This window comes from Dioscorea cayenensis, chromosome 20, assembly GCF_009730915.1.
Source record: "Dioscorea cayenensis subsp. rotundata cultivar TDr96_F1 chromosome 20, TDr96_F1_v2_PseudoChromosome.rev07_lg8_w22 25.fasta, whole genome shotgun sequence".
Lineage (NCBI taxonomy): Eukaryota > Viridiplantae > Streptophyta > Magnoliopsida > Dioscoreales > Dioscoreaceae > Dioscorea > Dioscorea cayenensis.
This window is the reverse complement of record NC_052490.1, coordinates 20,458,196-20,473,957: the sequence shown is the minus strand read 5'-3', so window position 1 is coordinate 20,473,957 and position 15,762 is coordinate 20,458,196.

The window sequence follows — 15,762 nt, the reverse complement described above, 5'->3', positions numbered from 1 at the left end:
TTGTGCTTCTGTGATCATTTCTTCATTTTGTATTGCAGGTATGGACCCGCGAGCGAGAAAGAATAAAGTCAAGCGTCTCAGAAACACCCCACTTAAGCCAATACACATGGAATTCTCAGATACTGAGCATCAAGCTAGATTTTAGAGATTGTCAACACTTGGCTTTGGGCAGACTCACTTTGTAGATTTACAAGTGCTGAGAGATATTCAAAGGGGTGATGAGATGGTCGATGAGATTGATGAGATGCTAGTGGTAGGGAGCTGGAGGAGGTTATTGACGATCCGGGAGCCAGCATTCCGCGCATTGACGCTAGAGATACTGGCGTCCTTTGAGTTTGATCCGTCGTATGGAAGACTTGACACTAGGGACGCTATACAGTTCCGAGCATTCGGACATTCATTCCGCATGAGTGCCATGGAGTTTTCGGTTCGTATGGGCCTGTATGATGGCGTGTACACAGATATAGAGGAGTATGGATGTTTGCCGATGGACTTCCCAGGTACATTGACTCCACATCAGGCATACCGGGTTCTATGTGGTCATGGGCAGTATGTACTGGGAATGTCTAAGGCCACCAGCCTATCTCGATTGAGCTACAGGTATTTGAACACGGTCCTCAGTAGATCTGTGTCAGGTCGAGGCGACAACACAACTGCTTTGAGCAGGTAGGATCTATTTTTTCTATATTCCATGGCTCTCAATGTGCCGATTCACTTAAGGCACTTAGTAGCAGCCATTTTGACGTATCAGGGTTGGTACATAGATGCTGGCCTGGGGAATATATTATTGCTACATCCACCCTGGAGCCCACTGTGATCCAAAGGGATGCCGCAGAGGGTTCCAGACAGATTCCCAGGTATCAGTTTCCACCAACAAGGACCGATATACCACATGTAGCACAGGAGACATTCTGGCACTCAGTACCCATTTTTACTCCTTCTCGAGCTCATGATCTTATTGAAACGCTCAAGAGTGCCATGGCTAAGATTCAGACTGAGATCGCGGAGCTTCGGGTTATAGAGGTAGCGAATTACACTGAGATGTTGCCCCATTTTGACGTGGTTCAGCAGTTATTGATGGTCAGACCTTTGATATACCCATCACCTACTCCAGCACCACTCGATCCATCCCATCCTGCATCACCACCATTAGATCCACCTGCACCTTTTGAGTATCCAGCAGCAGAAGTGGAGCAGGGCCAGACGACACCGACACTTGACCTCATCATCATCTTCTATTCTCTTTTTACTTGCATTTCATTTTGGACTTGTATACTCAGAAATGACTTTCCTTCTGAGTTTATTTTCATTTTGTTGTCTCGAGTTGTATTCATTGCTTTATCTTTTATATACTCGAGCTGTGTTTTTGTTTTATTGAGCTTTACTGAACCCCCTCGTGTATGCATGCAGATGGCCATGTCAACTTGGGAATTGAGAACTTGTCATAGACACGGTCAAGGTGCTTCGGCACTTGGTTGTGTATGCTTCACAACCCATTGGAACATCACTCCCAAGGATTTAGCTCCATCAAATGTACCACTAGGAGTCAGGGGAGTATTGTTTTGATTGCTTCTCCCACATTTATTCTTGATTGATATACATCATGTGTGAACTTGCATGTGTAAATTGGGGACAATGTACAACTTAAGTGTGTGTGTGTGTGTGGGGGGGGTTCATAGTGCACATATCTTTTATACTAGTTTTGATAGATATACATGCTCATATAGCCAATGGTGGTTCACCTTTGTTGCAAAGTTTGTATTCTTGAGTTTAGGAGAATTTTTTAACATTGAATGTTCTCATGCTCTAGTGCTTGCTTGAATTTTTAGGAATTTTTGCCCGAATGCCACTTTGTGCACTACTTACTCTTTAAACTCCTTTGGAAACTCAGGTTTGATGTTAAAGGGACTAGTTTTAGTTGTTTCTTTTGTTAATTATGAAAAAAAATGAAAAAAATGAAAAATGAAAAGAAGGAACAAAATGGTTTTATTGTTTAGTTGTGCTTGTTGGGTGGAAAGAGCTACCATCCATGATGTATAAAGCTACTCTCATAAGTTAGATACTAGTTATGCCCTAATGAGAGAAAGAGCTATCTCATGGGATGTGTGAAAGCTACCACCCCGGTAGAAAGAGCTACCACCTTGAAAGTGTGAAAGCCACCTTAGAGGCCGCATCCGAAAGTGCTACCTTAGAGGATGTGTGAAGCTACTACCCTTCTTGAAATTTTTGTCACCTCTTGTAGATAAATAAGTCTCTTATACTAAGAACTTTAAGGAGTATACTTTGGGTTGACTTGAGTGAGTTCACACACTTACACGATTTCGGGTTTGTTGTCCTTTTTTATTCAAGTTATTAGCTAGAGCATTGATTTTTCAAATTTAGTGTTGACATTCTCCTTACTTGTAGAATGCTTTATTTGCATGCTTTGGTGAACCTAGGGCCTAGCACTTCAAACATTTCCTTCATCGTTGCATATAATGTTTTTAATTTTTGCTTGAGGACAAGCAAAAGCTTAAGTGTGGAGGAGTTTAATAAGTGCTTGTGCGATAAGAATGTGAAGCATTCTTTACTTATGATGAGCATTACTTTTATCAGGTTTTAGCGCTAATATGTGTGTATTTATGTTACTTTCATGCAGGTTGGGTTGTGAAGCTGAATGTTTGTGAAAGAAGCCAATGTAGATCATTTACGCGTTATTTGGAGAAAATCTTGAGAAGGTTTAAACACAGAGACATAAGTCGGGTTCAGGATGCTAGAATGTGTGGCAACTTCCTTGTATTCAAGCTAACACAATGATTCGGAGGGGCACAAATGCAGTCAAATTCTAAGTATCCCGGCTTGTGCATTTGTTACGAGATCTCCACCAACGCGACTGTTTAGTGAAGAAGCAAGATGATCTAGGATGTAAACTGTGCCTGTTTACATTACCTTGATGAAAGCATGGATTCGGGGGGTGTTTCTGGCCGATACTGTAGCAAACAATGCAGCGAAATCACTGTAGCAGGTACTGTTCACAGCCGGTAAAAGAAGGAGTTTTCCAGAGAAGTCACACGTGCATGTGGAACATCCACACACCCGTGCGTTAATTCCACAGGCCCGTGTGAAATATCCACAGGGGCTTGTGGATCCCCGATTCCAGCCCTTTAAAAGCCAATTTTAGCCCTGATTTCAGCATTCTTTTCTCCATCTTTTCCCCAACTTGAGAGAGGGCTGCAACTAGGGTTTTGAGAGATATTGGCTATGGATTTGGAGAGGTTCTATGGTTCCAACATCATGTGCCATTTGGAAGAAGGCTAGTAGGAGAGCTTTCGTCGGTACCGATCAATCGAGGTATATCCTAGGCTAGACAAAAAGGACCCTTGCAACGAGTAGAGGACTCTCCACAAGACCATCGCCACGACTATCGAGGGAGTTTTCTATAGATTCATTGCTTTTACATTCGATTTCATTGATTGTACTTAGCTCTATAGAGAGCTAAACCCCTAGTGGGTACTTGGGTATTTGTGAACCGTAGGATGTATTCGTTTCATTGAATCTCTTTATTATGTGTTCAATTAATTGATGTTTATTGTGAGTTCCAATCTTGAATGCTTGATTGTTTGAATACTCCCTTAGAGTGACACCAGGGTTGAGAGTTCATGTTGGTAACCCTTATGAGTGAGTGACACACCACGAGAGTTAGACAAAGCTATGTTGGAGAGGGTTGAGAGGGTGAGTCGAGAGGTAGTGGAGCGTCCCCTTTCCCCTCTTGTGTGATTTATTCTACCTCCATTTCCTTGAGGTCTTTGCGGTCATACTAGAGTGAATGAGCTAAGAGATGACCCTCCACTGGGGCTTAGTTGCGAGTGCAACAGAGTGAAGCATTAAAGTGATTTTAGTATCTATGGCTTAATTGTGGCTAGGGACCTTTCGCCTGGACCAAAGGGTTAGGTCTGCATCTGGGAAGAGGATTTATCACTTGGAGTCCCTAGAACTCATTGTAACTCTATACGAGGAGAGATTGTTCAATCTTTCCTCTGGGACATGGATAGGTTTAGGCATGGTTGAGCTTAGATTTGGTACCATGTATTAAAGGATTCCTATGACTCACTATTGCATTAGTTAGGAAGCATTGCACTTGAAACGATTGTCCTAAGCGGATCAATATCCGGGTACCCGATTTATATCGATTGCCTTACCTTCTCCTTTACTTGTGCCTTCTTTCTTGTTGCTTTTACTTTTTTACATTACACTTCTTGTCACATAAATCACTATTCATTTTCACTTAGTTAAGAAACAATTTAAGTATTTTTACTCCCTACTCCCTGTGGATACGATACCCACTCACCTGGGATTTATTACTTCAACACCTATGCACTTGCTGTCACTTGCATATCTGGTTATTGTCAATAAGAAAGAGAGGCACAAATAAATGGGAAGAAGGCAATCGATATGAAGTGGGGCACTCGGATATTGCTCCCCCTAGGGTTATTGCTTCAAGTGCAAGACCAGCTATTATGTTTCCTAACTGATGCTTAATGAGTCATGGAAATCCTAAAATACATGGTCCCAAACCTAAGGTCAACCGTGACTAACTCTACACTATGTCCCGACAGAGAAATCGCTCAGTCTCAACACCTCACATTGTGTACATTTGCAAGAAGCTCTAGGGATTCCAAGTGATAAACCTTATTCCTATATGTAGACCTAACCCTTTGGTCCAAGTGAAAGGCCCCTAGTCACAATTAAGACCCAGATACTAAGGATTACTTCAACTGTTCATTCTGTTGCTTGCACAACTAAGCCCTAGAGGAGTTCCTTTTGTCTCACCCTCTCAACCCTCTCCAATCTTACTTTGTCTAACCCTCATGGTGTATCGGAACTCCATTAAAAACATCAATTAAGGAAAGCATAATAAAAGATGACTGAAATAATAACATCATATGGTTTACAAATCCAAATGTCCACTAGGGGGTTTAGCTCTCCATAGAGCAAGATACAATCAATAATGCAATCGAAAGTAAAAACAAGTAATCCATAGAAAATCCCCTCGGTATTTGTGTTGATGGTCTTGTGGAGTAGCCTCATCCTCTGCAAAGGTCCCTTGTCAAGTCTAGGGCACACCTCTCCAGATCAGTATCGATGAAACCTCCCCCAATAGCTATCTTCCAAGAGAAACGCGGTGTCAAAACCATAGAACCACTCCAAAAGTCTTGCAAAAGACCCTCTAAATCCTAGCCACGAGGCTCTCAAAATATGGAGAAAAGATGCAAAGAAGGATGCTGAAATCGGGCTGAATCGTGGTTTTATAAAGGATTGGAATTTCCATAAGCCCATGTGGATTCTCTGGAATTCTGATTTCCTGCGGGTTGTGAACATTAACAGGTACAATAAATTGCTACAATAATTTACAACAGTAACATGCTATGGTATTCTGTCAAAAACACTCCCGAATCCACTTTTCATCGAGGCAACAAAAACGGGCACATGTCTATGCCGTAGATCGCATTGCTTCTTCAATAAACGGTCTCATTGATGAAGATCTTGCTATCATTGCATAAGTTGGGATATACAAATCCGACTGCCTTTGTGCCCCTCCAAACCATTGCGATTGCTTGAATATATGGAGGTTGGCGCACATTCACGTATCTTCGAGCCCAACTTGTGTCTTCGCGTTTGTTCGTTCCAAGATTTCATGAAACAATGCATTCACGATCTACTTTGGCTTCTTTCTTTCATATTTGGCTTCAAAACCCTACATGCACGAAACTAACACAAATACACATGTATTAGCGCTAAAACCTGATAAAATTAATGCTCATTGTAAGGAAAAAATACTTCACATTCTTAACACGCAAGCACTTATCAAACTACCCCACACTTAAGCTTTTGCTTGTCCTCAAGCAAAAGTAAAACATTGACGTATAGAAGAAGGAAAGGATGAAAGTGCTCGGCCATAGGTTCACCAAAGCATATGAGGAAAGCATTCTACAAGTTAGAGAAATGTCCAACACTAACTACAAAAATTCAAAGCTCTAGCTAAAAACTTGAATATAAAAGGACAACAAATCTGAAATTGTGAAAGTGTGTAAACTCTCCCAAATCAACCCAAATTATACTCCTCAAAGGTCTAATAATAAGGGACTTATTTATCTACAAATTAACACAAAATAAAGAGATGGTAGTAACTTCACACATTGACAATGCTTCTTGCGTGTGACTTGCAAGTGCACGGGTTTGTCGAAGTAATAAATCCCAGGTGAGTGGGTATCGTATATACAAGGAATAGTGAATAGAAACACATCGATTGCTATTTAACTATGATGAGAATTAATCGATGGTAGTGTGAATAAAATTGATATAAAAAGAAAGAAAAGAAACAAGAACATGAGGCATAATAAAATGAGAGGAAAGGCAATCGATAGAAGTGGGGCACTCGGACATTGCTCCCCCTAGGACTATTGCTTCAAGTGCAAGACCATCTTAAATGATGCTTAATGAGTCATGGAAATCCTAAACTACACGCTACCAAACCTAAGGTCAACCATGACTAACTCTATACTATGTCCCGGTGGAGAAATTGCTCAGTCTCAACACCTCATACTGTGTAAAGTTGCATGTAGTTCTAGGATTCTAAGTGATAAACTCTCTTCCAATGTGTAGATCTAACCCTTTGTTCCAGGCGAAAGACCACTAGTTACAATTAAGTACCAGATACTAAAGTTCACTTCAATACTTTACTTTGTTACTTGCTCAACTAAGCCCCAGCGGAGTTTATCCTTTAGTACTTCACTCTATTGTGACCGCAAATATCTCTAGGAAATGAAGATAGGATAAATCACAGTGGAAGAGAAAGGGAACGCTCTGATAACTCTTTACTCATCCTCTCAACCCTCTCCAATCTAGGATTATTTAACCCTCATCGTGTGTCACTTATACAGAAAGGCTACCAAGATGGACTCTAAACCATAGTGTCACTCTAGGGGAGAAATCATTCAACAAGCATTCAAGATTGGAACTCAATTAAAAACATCAATTAAGGAAATCATAATAGAAGGTTATAGAAACAATAACATGTTAGGGTTTACAAGTCCAAGCACACACTAGGAGCCTTAGCTCTCCATGGAGCAAGATACAATCAATAATGAAATCGAAAGTAAAAAAAAGTAATCTACAGGAAAACCCCGTCGGTATTTATGTGGATGGTCTTGTGGAGTAGCCTCATCTTCTTCAAAGGCCCCCTTATCAAGCCTAGGGCATATCTCGCTTGATCGATGCCGACGAAAGCTCCCCCAATAACTATCTTCCAAGAGAATCATGGTATCGAAGTTGTAGAACTACTCCAAAAGACTTGCCAAAGTCTCTCTAAACCCTAGTTGATGGCCTCCCAAAAGATTGAGAAAAGTTGGAGAGATGGATGAAAGATGGACCCCCAAATCGGTACAAGTCACGGCTTTAAATAGGCTGGAATCGGGCAACCACACGGCCATATGGATTTTCCACATGCCTCTGTATAATTTCCACATGAGCGTGGGTAATTTCCACACGCCTGTGTGGATTCTCTGGAATTTTGTTTTTCTGCGGGCTGTAAACAGTAAGTGCTACAATAATTACTACATTTATTTGCTACAGTACTTGCTATGGTACCCCCACCAAAATACTCTCGATTCCACACTTTTCATCAAGGTAACATAAACGGGCACACATCTATACCGTGGATCGTGCCGCTTCTTCAATTAAAAGCCTAATTGGTGAAGATCTTGCTATCAATGTATTAGTCAGGATATGCAAATGTGGCTGCCTTCGTGCCCCTCCAAATCATTGTAATTTCTTGGATACATGGAAGATGCCAGACATTCATGTATCTTTGAGCCAAACTTGTGTCTTCGCGTTTATTCCTTCCAAGATTTCATCAAACAATGCGTTTACGATCTACTTTGGCTTCTTTCTCCCATATTCGTCTTCACAACCTTACATGCACGAAAGTAACACAAATACACATGTATTGGTGCTAAAACTTGATAAAAGTAATGCTGCTAGTAAGAAAATTGACAGGGTGCTCCGCAGGTGCACGGAGTTGTCGAAGTAATAATCCCCAGGTGAGTGAGGGTATCGTATCCACAGGGAGTAGGGAGTAAAAATACTTGGATTGCTTCTTAGCTAGGTGAAAGATGGAATAGTGATTTGTGTGTCAAAGATGTGAAATAACAAAAGATGAAATAAACAAGAGAGAAAGTACGGGAAAGGAGAAAGTAAGGCAATCGATATAAATGGGGTACCTGGGTATTGTTCCCCCTAGGACACTAGTTTCAAGTGTAAAAATCCTCTATTATGCTTCCTAACTAATGCAATCGAGAGTCATGGACATCCTTAAATATATGATCCCAAACCTAAGGTCAACCATGCTTAATTCTATACATGTCCTGGAGGAGAAATCTAACAATCTCAACACCTCGCACTCGTATAGAATTGCAATGAACTCTAGGGATTCCAAGTGATAAATCTCTTCCTATGTATAGACCTAACCCTCTGGTCCATGCGGAAGGTCCCTAGCCACAATTAAGCCCTAGAGCTAAAGTCATCTCAATGCTTCACTCCATTGCACTCACAACTAGGCCCCAACGGAGGATCATCCCTTAACCCATTCACTCTATTGTGGCCGCAAAGAACTCGAGGAACGGAGGTAGAATCTATCACACCGGAGCAAAAAGGGGACGCTCCTGTACCTCTCGACTCACCCTCTCAACCCTCTCCAATCAAGCTTCGTCTAACCCTCGTGATGTGTCACTCACTCACAAGGATAACAGAGTGAACTCTCAACCCTAGTGTCACTCTAAGGGAGTATTCAACAACAAGCATTCAAGATTGGAACTCACAAACACATCAATTAATTGAAAGCATAATAAAGAGATTCAAAGAAACTAATACATCGTAGGGTTCACAAATACCCAAATACCCACTAGGGGTTTAGCTCTCCATGGAGTTTAATACAAAAGATAATGATATCATGTGCAAAGATAAACAATCCATAAGAAAAACCCCCTCGATGGTCGTGTCGATGGTCTTGTGGAGAGTCCTCTACTCGTCGCGCGATCTCCTCGTTCGGTATAAGATACGCCTTTGTCAGAGGCTCCCTTACCAACCTTCTTCCTACCGAGACACGATGTCGGAGCCGTAGAACCTCCTCCAAGACCTAGCAAATACCTCTCCAAACCTTAGCCGCAGCCTTCTCTCAAGATGGGGGAGAGATGAACAAAGGATGAACAAAGAATGCTAAAATCGAGGCAGATTCGGCTTTAAATAGGGGTTGGAATCGGGATTTCACACGCCCGTGTGAGACTCCACATGGCCCTGTGGAAAGAACGCACGGGGGTGTGTAAATTCCACACGCCCGTGTGGCTTCTCTGTTTCTTGCTTCTTCTGCTGGCCGTCAATAATTCCTGCTACAAACCGGCACGAAGTATCCCGATTCCATGATTTCGTCGAGGTAACATAGACGGGCACACGTCCACGTCGTGGACCGCTTTGCTTCTTCATTATCGGACAAGTTGGTAGAGATCTTGTTCTATGTGCACAAGTGGGAACGCTAAAGTGTGACTGCCCTTGTGCCCCTTCAATTGGTCTTGCTAACTGAATTATAAAGAGGTTGGCACACACTCCAGCGTCTCGCACCCGACCTATGTCTTCGCGTTTGAACTTTATCAAGATTTCTCCCAACATTGGTGCATTCACGGTCCACATTGGCTTCTTTCTTCCACTTTCGTCTTCACAACCCAATCTGTGTAAAAGAACATATATGCACACATATTAATGCTAAAACCCGACAAAAGTAATGCAAATCATAAGGAAAGCGCTTCACATTCTTATCGCACAAGCACTTATCAAACTCCCCCACACTTAAGCTTTTGCTTGTCCTTAAGCAAAAATTAAAACATTGTATGCATAGATGAAGGAAATATTGGAAGTGCTTGGCCTTAGGTTCACCAAAGCATGCAAAGAAGGTATTCTAATAGCAAAGGAAATTTTAACAATAAATACGAAGAATCAGTGCTCTAGCTAAAAACTTGAATCAAAAAGGACAATAAACCCGAAATCGTGTAAGTGTGTGGACTCACTCAATCAACCCAAGGTATACTCCTCAAATTTCTAGGAATAAGGGACTTATTTATCTACAAAAGTACCAACAAATTCACAACGGTAGTAGCTTCACACATCCCCGAAGGTAGCCCTTTCCCAAGCGGCCGCTAAAGGTGGCTTTCACACTTTCGAAGAGGTAGCTCATTCTACCGGGGTGGTAGCTTTCACACTTCCCATGAGATAGCTTTTTCTATCATTAGGGCATAACTAGTATCCGACTTATGAGAGTAGCTTCATACATCATAGGAGGTAGCTCTTTCCACCCAACAAGCACAACTAAACAAGAAAACTATTTTGTTCCTTCTTTTCTTTTCCAAAATTTTTTTTTTTTCACAAATAAACTAAACTAGTCCCTTCAACCTTAAGCTTGAGTTTCCAAAAGAGTTTAGAGAGTGAGTAGTGCAACAAGTACAAATCGGGTAAAAATTCCTACAAATTCAAGCAAGAACTAGAGCATGAAAATATTCAATGTTCAAAATTCACCTCAACTAGAGAATACCATTATTGCAACTAAGGTGAACCATCATTGGCTATGTAAGCATATATGTCAATTAAAAATCATGTAAAAGATATGTGCACTATGAACTCCCTCCCAGACTTAAGTTGTACATTGTCCTCAATGTACATGTGCAATCTCACTCAAAAGATATATATTATTGAAGTGCAAATGTGGGAGAGACAATTGAAATGATACTCCCCAGACTGCTAATGTTCCATTTGAATGGAGTTAAATCCTTGGGAGTGATGTTCCAACGGGTTGTGAAGCTCACACGGCCACTTTTGCCGTGCTCATGACTAGTTCCCAATTCCCATACTGACAAGACCATCTGCACGCATACACGAGGTGGTTCAGTAAAGCTCAATAAAAGAAAAATAAACAAACTCGAGTATATAAAAGATAGAGCAAGCAATACAACTCGAGACAAAAACAAACTAAACTCAGAAGGAGAGTCCTTTCTGAGGATAACAAGTCTAAAAATAAAAAAGCAAATAAAGAAAGAAATCAAGTATCGGTGCCCCGCTCGGGTGCCTCTGCTGGTGCTGGTGCTGCTGATGGGGAAACATAAGGTGGATCTATCGGTGCTGGAGCAGGTGATGGTGGAGGTGGTGAAGATGCTGAGGGGGCCTGAGGAGTCCTCGGGCGCAAGACGAATGATGAGGCGACGTCTCGCTCTAAAATCTGCTGTTGAATGTCGAAGCGTGCCATAAGCTCGGTGTACTGAGCAGCCTGCGTAGCCCTCATCTCGGCAATCTCTGTGCGAGCCCCGGCTATCTCTGTCCGTACTACACCCACCGCGCTCTCGAGCCTCTCAAAGCGATCATGGGCCCGAGATGGTGACGACACATGTACTGTGGGTGCGTCCTCTGCCGCCAAAGGTACCTCGGCCTCCATCGGTGCTGGCTGAGGCTCAGAAGTAGGCTGGGATGCCTCGGCTTCCTCAGCTGTCTTCGGAGCCTGTAGAACCAGAGCATAAACCCCTGCCTGGACTCTGCGGACAATGCCCATCAACCTCATCGTCTCTAGGCTTAGGGGCGCAGGTGTGCTCGTCTTCTCTGCCCCACGCACTGTATTCAAGAGACCCATGCCCAGCACTAGTCTCGTGATGTAGGGGCCTGAGAAGATTGCTCCCAATCGAGCATAATGCCCCTGGTGACTGATATACTCTGCGATGATGTGGCCTAAATGAATCGGTATGCGCTGCACCATCAAGTACAAGTAAAGCAGCTCCTGCCGGCTTAGAACACCAGTGCTATCACCACGGCCACTCACCAACCTGCTCATAAGGGCATGTAGATATCGATATGCAGGTCTGGAGAGGCACGTGGCCTTGGACACCCCTGGCTCATACTGGCCCTGACCATATAATATCCTGTAAGCTCTCTGCGGGGTAATCCGTCGATAACTGAGAGTACTCCTCAGTGTCTGTGAATACCTCCTCATACAAGCCGAGCAAGATGGAAAACTGAGTGATGCTCAAGCAATGGTGGTGTCCAACTGCTCTGAACTGAATGGCATCTACACTGTCGAAGCTCGCATATGCTCTGTCGAACTCAAATGTAGATAGAACCTCTAGTGCAAGCTCTCGGATGGCTGGCTCTCGAACCATCAATAACTGCCTCCAACCACCCATAGAGACGAGATCCTCAACCTCTGCTGCAAACTCATCTCCCTGCTGTAGATCTCGCAATATACTCATGTCCAGGAAGCGAGTCTGGCCGAACCGGAGTCGCGACAGACGCTCATAATGGACCTGATGCTCTGGCATAGCAAATCGAATGCCCTCAGGCTCAGGAGATAACTCACGCGGCCTCTTATCAGCTTTCTTCTTTGAACGAGGGAGCCATAATCTGCAAAATTTTGAAAGAACCCGATCAAACAAGTTGATAAAACAATGTTGTAGAAATCCACACGATCGTGTGGAATTTCCGCACGCCCATGTTGATCCATGGGGTGTGAAAACCGCACGGCCGCGCCTCAAAAACCACTAATACACTCGAAAATTATCTTCTAAACCCATTCTAAACATGAATAATCGATCGAGTCATAGAAATGTAGCATTATTGGCTAAATCAATTAATGGAAACCATGAATCGACGAAGATAATCCAAAATAGGGCTTACCGATGAGTTGAGAAGAAGACACTTGAAATCGGCCGGAAAACCTCGCAAAATCCGCACTAAATCAGCGCTGGAGGGTCGAGAAATGATAGAGGGGGGTTCTCAAAGCGAATGTGGGTGTGTAGATAAAGAAAACCGAAAGGATTTTAAAGAAAACCCGCGGCTCTTGAGTTTCTGTATATCCACACGCCCGTGTGGAAATAACACACGTCCGTGTGTCACCACCAGAGAGCTTCACAGCGGTGCACGCACGCCCTTGTGCGCTCTCGGCATAACGCTCTCAACACAGTCACACGGCCGTGCGTAAATTACCCACGCCCGTGCCCCCTACCCACAGGGGCAGCCACACACCCCTGTGCGTTCTCTATTCAACCGAGAGAATTCACTAAGTGTTCTACGCCCCCGTGCGGAAAATCCGCACGGCCGTGGACATTCACAGGCTCAAATCACAGGGGCATTCACACGCCCCTGTGTGCTCTCGGGATAGACAAGGGATCGTCTACAGAACTCAAATGGGCGTGTGGAAAATACGCACGCCCGTGTGTATATCACACTGTTGCCCACAGGGGCGCGAGTTCACGCCACTGTGTGCTCTCGGGAAAATGTGCTAAGTTTCTGCAGAACGACGCACACCCGTGCGAGAATTCCACACGGCCATGCGATAATCGCAGGGTCGCTCACAGGGGCGAGTTCACGCCCCTGTGTCTTCTCTGGATGAGCTCGCAATACAACCCCACGGGCGTGTGGAAATTCCACACGCCCGTGTGTTCTCTCTGGATGCCTTGAAAAACTCTGCAGGCTCTGCAGAAATTTTCTGAACATGTTACACATTCAGAGCCTGCCCTATTATGCAACAAATACCAGTGAAAACAATAAAAACAAGCTCAAGCGACCAAATCTTCGCCAACTCCTCATGAAAACACACGATGAAATATAAATCCACCAAGATGAATGCAACACAACTAGATTAAAATGATGACACCAACACTCAACAATTTATTCATGTAACCTAACTACAACTAACAAAAACAATAAACACTTGGGGTGTCTCCCAAGAAGCGCTTGTTTTATGTCACTAAGCTTGACGTACCTTGTCTTACCTCACGGGGGTTCATAGATGAAGGTTTCCCTCTTACCCATTGCTTGGAAGCATGATGAGCAAAGTTTCTTGAGCATCGAGGGCGAATTGTTGGGCTTGGGACCACCTAGCAATGGTTCATGGAACTCACTCGGCTTAGGCATACCTCCAACAGTCTTGGAGTGTTTCCGGTGGCGTCTCCTTGCCCTCTTCATTTTCAAGATCACCTTCTTCAGGATCCCTGGGGTAGACGGTACCTCTTCATTCGCACTAAGCATCATCACTTCTTCAATTTCCTCCTCTTGGTCGAACAAACCCTCATACGGGTCCGGATTAAACATTTCCTGCACATATTCATCAATAATCTCATCAGTAGTGTCTAGAAAATATAATGTATCATCAAAGTCAAGAGAATGCCGCATGGCTTCAGCGAGGCGGTATGTGAGCTTGTCATCTCCAACTCTCAACGTTAGCTCCCCGCCATCCATGTCAATCAAAGCCTTGGAAGTTCGCAAGAACGGTCTCCCAAGTATCAATGGTACATCTGCATCCTCATCGACGTCTAGCACCACAAAATTAATAGGAAATATATACTTGTCCACCTTGACAAGCACTTCTTCGATGATGCCCCTCGGATGTCGCACCGTTCGGTCCGCTAATTATAGAGTCATCTGAGTGGGCCTAGGTTCTCCCAAACCTAGTTTTTGAAAGAAGGTGTATGGCATGACATTGATGCTTGCCCCTGAATCTGCCAATGCCAATTCTTCACCTAGATTGCCAATGTTACACGGAATGATGAAGCTCCCCTGGTCTTTCTTCTTATTCGGCATGTTCTTTTGCAAAACCACCGAGCAAGATGCATCTAGGATCATGGAAGCACTCTCCTCTAACTTCCTCTTGTTGGTCAACAAATCTTTCAAGAATTTAGCATACTTAGGCATTTTGAGCCAATGTCTCAACAAAAGGAATGTTGATGTGGAGTTGCTTGAATAGACTTAGGAACTTCTTGTATTGCTCATCCGCTTGGTCATTCTTCAATCTTGAAGGATAAGGAATTCTTGGCTTGAAGGGTGGAGGTGCCATCTCCTTCTCTTTGCTCGGTCCTTCTCCAACCTCTATGACCTCGGGTACATGCACATTGATCTTCTCACTCGGGAGCTTGCCTTCAAACTCGCGACCACTTCGCAAAGTGATCGCTTTAATTGCTCTCTAGGATTCGTCTCTGTATTGCTCGGTAAGCTCCCTTGTGGTCGTTCCACTAGAGACTTCGCAATTTATCCAACTTGGTTCTCAAGATTGTGCAAGGACGCAGTGTGATTGCGAAGTGTGGCCTCAACCGATTCAAACCTTGAATTCAAAGATTGCATAAATCTGGTCAAGGCCTTCTCCAAGTCATGCATGCGGGTCTCCAAGCTATTAACTCTGTTCTCGACATTTGGGGCTTGTTGTTGTTGGAAACCCGGTGGCCCCATGGCCTTCTGTGGACCTTGGTTGCTCCATGAAAAATTGGGATGATTCTTCCAACCCGAATTGTAGGTGTTGCTATATGGATTCCCTTGATTCCTCATTGCATTACCCACAAAATCGACGTTCTCCACCGAAGATACATCACCAATAGAAATCGGGCAATCGAAGGAAGCATGTCCTCCTCCACATCTGTTACATGTTGTCACGGCCGCCACTCTGTTCGAAGCTATAACATCTAGCTTCTTACCCAATGCTTCAACTTAAGCCGCCAATGACGTTACCACATCTATCTCATGAGTCCGACCACTTTCTTCTTCTCCCTCGCATTCCACTGGTAGCTATTTAGACCCATTTCTTCAATAAGTTGTCAGTATGCCTCGGGGGTCTTGCTACCTAAGGTACCTCCTGCTGCCGCATCTAAAAGTTACCTTGTACTTGGATTCAAACCGTTGTAAAAGGTTTGGATAATCATCCACTCCGGG